Source organism: Lipotes vexillifer, unplaced genomic scaffold, assembly GCF_000442215.2.
Source record: "Lipotes vexillifer unplaced genomic scaffold, Lipotes_vexillifer_v1.1 scaffold433, whole genome shotgun sequence".
Lineage (NCBI taxonomy): Eukaryota > Metazoa > Chordata > Mammalia > Artiodactyla > Lipotidae > Lipotes > Lipotes vexillifer.
Genome location: NW_006774285.1, coordinates 34,526 through 41,514, shown reverse-complemented (window position 1 = coordinate 41,514; position 6,989 = coordinate 34,526).

The following is a 6,989-nucleotide window of genomic DNA, read 5'->3' as shown; positions in this document are numbered from 1 at the left end:
GGCTGGAGGGGGCCTCAGAGGGTGAAGGACCAGACCCAAAACCCCAGCAGGCTCCCCAGAGCCCGAGTGGGCAGGGAAAACACTAGCTGCATTCCCCTCCAATCCTCCAAGCTCCCGAGGGTCTCTCCCCATCCCCGTTGATCCCCTCACGGTGAGTGGGCCTCTCCAGACGTGGGAACTCCTCCCCTCCCCCAGCTGCCCCTCACGGGCACCAGTCCCACCCTGCCTTCACTTCTCTTCCCCTCTTGTTCTCCACCCCATGTGCTACTCAGTAGCTCAGGGATTCCTCCTGTCCCCTTGGTGTTGAGGGCCCCCACCAGCATACATTAGGTTCCCTACTTGTGAAGATACACAAACTCCACATACTCCTATTCTGCCACCTTGACTCTGCTCCCCTTGTAGCTTATTTTATATCTAATATATATATATTTATATTAGGTATAACTATTATACCTAATAGTTTGTATCTCTTAAATACTCTACCCTTATATTACCCCTCTCCCTTGCCTCTTCCCATTGGTAACTGCTAATTTGTATTCTGTGGGTCTGCTTCTTTTTTGTTTCTTCACAAGTTTGTTGTATTTTTTAGATTCCACATATAAGTGATATCATATGATATTTGTCTTTCTCTGTCTGAGTTATTTCATTTAGCAGGATGCTCTCCAAGTCCATTCATGTTGCTGCAAATGGCAGATTTTCATTCTTTTTTATGGCTGAGTAGTATTCCACTGCATATATGTATACATTGGTATATATATATATATATCCCACATCATCCTCTTTATCCATTCATCTGTTGATGGACACTTTGGTTGTTTCCATATCTTTGCAATTGTACATAATGCTGCTATGAACATTGGGGTGCATGTATCTTTCATATTAGTATTTTTGTTTTTGGGGGGTATATACTGAGAAGTGGAATTGCTGGGTCATATGGTAGTTCTATTTTTAATTTTTTCAGAAACCTCTATACTGTTTTTCACAGTGGCTGCACCAGCCTATATTCCCACCAACAGTGTACAAGTTCCCTTTTCTACACATCCTCGCCAACATTTGTTATTTGTGTTCTTTTTTTTTTTTTTTTTTTTTTTTTTGCAGTACACGGGCCTCTCACTGTTGTGGCCTCTCCCGTTGTGGAGCACAGGCTCTGGATGCGTAGGCTCAGTGGCCGTGGCTCAAAGGCCCAGCTGCTCCACAGCATGTGGGATCTTCCCGGACCGGGGCACAAACCCATGTCCCCTGCATCGGCGGGTGGACTCTCAACCACTGTGCCACCAGGGAAGCCCATGTTCTTTTTGATGATAGCCATTCTGACAGGTGTGAGGTGATATCTCATTGTGGTTTTCATTTGAATTTCCCTGATGATTAGCAGTGTAGAGCATCTTTTCATGTGCCTGTTGGCTATCTGTGTTTCTTCTGGAAAAATGTCTATTCAATTCTTCTGCCCATTTTTTAAATTGGGTTTTTTGTGTTTTTGATGTTCAGTTGTATGAACTGTTTATATATGTTGGATATAAATCCCTTATTGGTCCTATAATTTGCAAATATTTCCTCTCATTCACTAGGTTGTCTTCATTTTGTTGATGGTTTCCTTTGCTATGCAAAAATTGTTAAATTTAATTAGGGCCCATTTGTTTATTTTTGCTTTTGTTTCCTTTACTTTAGGAAACAGATCCAAAAGTATATATATTGTGGCAATTTATGTCAAAGAGTGAGAACCTAGGGGTAAAACAGGAATAAAGACACAGACCTACTGGAGAACAGACTTGAGGATATGGGGAGGGGGAAGGGTGAGGTGTGATAGGGCGAGAGAGAGACATGGACATATATATACTAACAAACGTAAGGTAGATAGCCAGTGGGAAGCAGCCACATGGCACAGGGAAACCGGCTCGGTTCTTTGTGGCTGTCTGGAGGGGTGGGATAGGGAGGGTGGGAGTGAGGGAGACAAAGAGGGAAGAGATATGGGAACATATGTATATGTATAACTGATTCACTCTGTTATAAAGCAGAAACTAACACACCATTGTAAAGCAATTATACCCCAATAAAGATGTTAAAAAAAAAAAAGAGTGTTCTATGTTTCCTCTAGGAGTTTTATAATATTTAGCTGTACATTTAGGTCTATAATCCATTTTGAGTTTACTTTTGAATGTGGTGTTAGAGAATGTTCTAATTTCATACAGCTGTCCAGTTTTCCCAGCACCACTTATTGAAGAGACTGTCTTTTCTCCATTGTATATTCTTGCCTCCTTTGTCATAGATTAATTGACCATAAGTGCATGAGTTTATTTCTGGGCTCTCTATTCTGTTCCATCGACTTGTGTGTCAGTTTTCATGCCAGTGCCATACTGTTTTGATTACTGTAGCTTCATAGTGTAGTCTGAAGTCAGGGAGCATGATTCTTCCAGTTCCATTCTTCTTCCTCAAAATTGTTTTGGCTATTTGGGGTGTTTTCTGTTTCCATACACATTTTTAAATTATTTGTTCTAGTTCAGTGAAAAATGCCATTGGTATTTTGATAGGGGTTGCCAGAGTCTATAGATTGCCTTAGGTAGTATGGTCATTTTAACAATATTGATTCTTCCAGTCTAAGAACATGGAATATCTTTCCATCTGTTTCTGTCATCTTCAGTTTCTTTCATCAGTGTCTTACAGTTTTCCAGGTACATGTTTTTACCTTCTTAGGTAGGTTTATTCCCAGGTATTTCATTCCTTTTGATGTGATAGTTAAATGGGATTGTTTCCTTAATTTCTCTTTCTGATAATTTGTTGTTAGTTTAAAGAAATGTAAGAGATTTCTGTATATTAATTTTGTATGCTGCAATTTTACCAAATTCATCGATGAGCTCTGATAGTTTTCTGGTGGTGTCTTTAGGATTTTCTATGTACAGCATCACATCATCTGCAAAGAGTGACACTTTCACTTCTTCTTTTCCAATTTGCATTCCTTTTATTTCTTTTTCTTGTCTGACTGCTGTGGCTAGGACTTGCAAAATTATGCTGAATGAAAGAGGTGAGAGTGGATATCCTTGTCTTGTTCCTGATCTTAGAGGAAATGCTTTCAGCTTTTCACTATTGACTATGTTAGCTATGGGGGGAAAGCTACTTATTTAGAGCTTTAGAATACTTTAAAATTGAGTCACTTGAAAAAGTACCTTGGATTGATTCTGGGTAAGGGGACAGGACTTGTCCATCTCACTGACTATAATATGGGTGATTTTGTTTTTGATTAACCTTTCAATAAAAGAAACTTGATATGTTCCAGTTTATATATTCCCCTGTCAGGGCACATTTGAGTCTGTAAACTGTCCACCAGACCTCATTCGCTCACTGTATCCACTAATCAACATAATGATTTCGAAAGCCCAGAATGGCCAGAATGGAGGAATTATTCTAAAGACCCAGTCATGGACACTGAGCTGAGAAAATGATTCCTCTATGTACCATACATCTAAGAAAATACATATTTTTCAGACTTAACTTCAAATTGTTAAATGGATGCAGGATACATATAAAACGAACTTCGTTTACATCCTCATTGAGGGAGCTCAGCATCACTGATGATTAATAATTCTCCCCTTGTGATGGTCAGTTTTATGTGATAACTTGACTAGTCTATAGTTCTCAGTTATGCAAACATTAATCTAGGTGCTGCTGAGAAGGTATTTTGTAGATGCAATTGATTCTATAATCAGTTTTATTTTTTATTTATTTATTTTAAAAACTTATTTATTTTATTTATTTATTTTTGGCTGTGTTGGGTCTTCATTGTTGTGCATGGGCTTTCTCTAGTTGCAGTGGGTGGGGGCTCCTCTTCGTTGTGGTGTGAGGCTTCTCATCGCGGTGGCTTCTCTTGTTGCACAGGCTCTAGGCGTGCAGGCTTCAGTAGTTGTGGCATGCAGGCTCAGTACTTGTGGCTCATGGGCTGTAGAGCACAGACTCAGTAGTTGTGGCGCACTGGCTTAGGTACTCCATGGCATGTGGGATCTTCCCAGACCAGGGATCAAACATGTGTCCCCTGCATTGGCAGCTGGGTTCTCAACCACTGCACCACCAGGGTAGCCCTAGTTTTTATTTTTTTATAAGTAAAAATTTTAAGTAGATTATCCTAGCTAATCTGAATGTGTCCCTACTCAATAAGTTAAAAGGGCTTAAGAGCAGAACTGAAGTTTCCTTGAAGAAGGCGAAATTCTGGACTGCAGTTTCATGCCTAAGAGTTCCAGCCTGCCCTTCCTGTTGGCCTGCCCTACAGATTTCATACTTACCTACCCAGTCTCATAATCCAATAAAGAACTCCTTACAAAAAATCTCTCTCTCTCTCTCTCTCTCTCTCTCTGTCTCCTTGACATGTGGATTATTTTGAGGTGAAAACAATCAAGGCCCAAAAGACTCAGGAAGAAACTTTGACCTTCCCCTTTAGCTGCAAAAAGAATTTAGATAGATAACCTGTTCCCAGAATGGAGCTATCACCAGAGACACCTGCAAAGAATGTGGGCTAGGTGTGTATGTGTAGGGGGACAGGGCCTAGATAGTGTCCACTCTATGTTCCATTGTCTCTACATGGTCCAGCAAGCATTAATTTACCAAACAGTTGCTTTTGCATCTCCATGTCAATTTTCTTCCTCTTTTGCAGTTCCACACACCTACCTCAAATACCTTTGTCTTTAACTGAAGATGGTATTTAAGGTGAAAGTTTCAGCCATTGTGGTGAGTTACTCAGTTTGCCTGGGTCTCTTCCATGTATACATGTTCTTAAACTCTGATTTTCTCTTGTTAATCTGTCTCATGTCAATTTCATTCTTAGACCAGTGAGAAGAACCGGCAAGGGTAGAGGAAAATTTCTTCTCCCCAGCATTTCCATATCATACTGGTCCTGTTTCTCTGGTGAAACCCTAACTGATACACCACTTTTAATGGATCATATGTGAAGTAAGTTTCATAGGCAAGGCTTATTGAGGTCTTTCTCTCCTTACACTTAAATCATGCCCAAGCTTGATTATAAGTACAGGTGGAATGGCAAGATCAAGAGATTAATGAGCCTGAGAAGAATTGAAGTATTCTCTGGACCATAATTAATCTACTATTACTGGAATGACTTACAGCCTTCCCTCAACAACTTTTTAAAAAATATCTATTTATTTATTTTTATTCATTTGGCTGCGCCGGGTCTTAATTGCAGCACACGGGACCTTCGTTGCCACATGCGAGATCTTCGTTGCGGCATGTGGGATCTTTTTAGTTGCAGCATGCGGGCTCTTTCAGTTGCGGCATGAGGGATCTAGTTCCCTGACCAGGGATTGAACCCCGGCCCCCTGCATTGGGAGCAGGAGTCTTAACCACTGGACCATCAGGGTAGTCCCCCTTCAACAACTTTTAAGAGAGCTCCTTTCACTAATCATATCAACAAAATAACTGAAGAGCATTACTTGACCTGATTGTTCAGATCCTAAGGAAACAGATGCTTGATTTTAAAATATTGATGGAATTTTAAAAAATGGTAAATGGGAATATGTGAAGAAACTAACATTAATTGAACACGTACTATGTGCTAAGTGCTGTGCTGGGTGTTTTACATTTGCCTCATTGATCCACACCACACTGTGAGGTGAATATTATGTAAATTTTACAGCTAAAAAGGTTGAGGTTCAATGATCTCCAAAAAGAACACAACCAAGAGGAAGAAGAGCTGGGATATGAGTCCCATGGCTTCAAAGACTGTTATTGTCCCACTATACTCTTCAAGACAGCATCAAAGCATAGGGAACATTCTTTTTTTTTTTTTTTTTTTTTTTGCCATACGCGGGCCTCTCACTGTTGTGGCCTCTCCTGTTGCGGAGCACAGGCTCCGGACGCTCAGGCTCAGCGGCCATGGCTCACAGGCCCAGCCGCTCCGCGGCATGTGGGATCTTCCCAGACCGGGGCACGAACCTGCGTCCCCTGCATCGGCAGGCGGACTCTCAACCACTGTGCCACCAGGGAAGCCCCCTAGGGAACATTCTTAATTTAAGCCACATATGAACAATTTATTTTTAATTTTTCCTCTAAAACCTTTATAGGGTTAAGAAATTTGGGGTTGAGTCAAATTCATGTCATAAACACAGCATAGCTTCCATGAGAGATGTCTTAAAGGTATAAAGTCTCATGGATATAGCTGTATTCATTGAGGCTTCTGTTTAGGATGATCAGGTCAGTTGTTTTGTCAGAAGATCCCTGAATGCCAATTTGGGAAAATGACCTAGACTGTTCATCTAGGGCTGTTTAATATCTCTAAATAAAATCCTTCTGATTGTTCTGTAAGGACTTAGGTATTGGAGCTCTGCATGAGGGTGGGGAAGAGCAGTGGAGTGCTGTTTCCCCTCTGGCCTGGATATGTACTCTCTAGTTCACCTTAGTCTTCACTGGGCCCACCTAACTTATTCATGTTACCTGTCAGCTTCTCTAGGCATTTGATTTTATGTACCTTTCTAGGACAAACTTTGCTCATTGTCAAGATTCTGACTCAGGCCAATCATGTCTCTACCATCCTGCTACCAGGGGCTTATACCTATGTGGCAGACTGTTGATTGCCATTTCCAGTCCCCTTCTTTCTGGCTGAAACAGCCAGGCATGCATTTTCCATTCCTTTTTGTAGACTGGTGTGAATATATGACCCAGTTTCTGGCCAGTGGGTCATAGGAGAATTCTGCTGGAATGATTCTATGAAAATTTTCTCCCCAGGTTTAAAAAAAAAAAGGCACATGAATACGTCTCCTCTTCCTTCTTGCTGAATTATTTGGATATAAAGATATGATGGGGCTTCCCTGGTGGCGCAGTGGTTGAGAGTCTGCCTGCCGATGAAGGGGACACGGGTTCGTGCCCCAGTCCAGGAGGATCCCACATGCTGCGGAGTGGCTGGGCCCGTGAGCCATGGCGCTGGGCCTGTGAGCCATGGCCGCTGGGCCTGCGTGTCCGGAGCCTGTGCTCCGCAACGGGAGAGGGCACACACA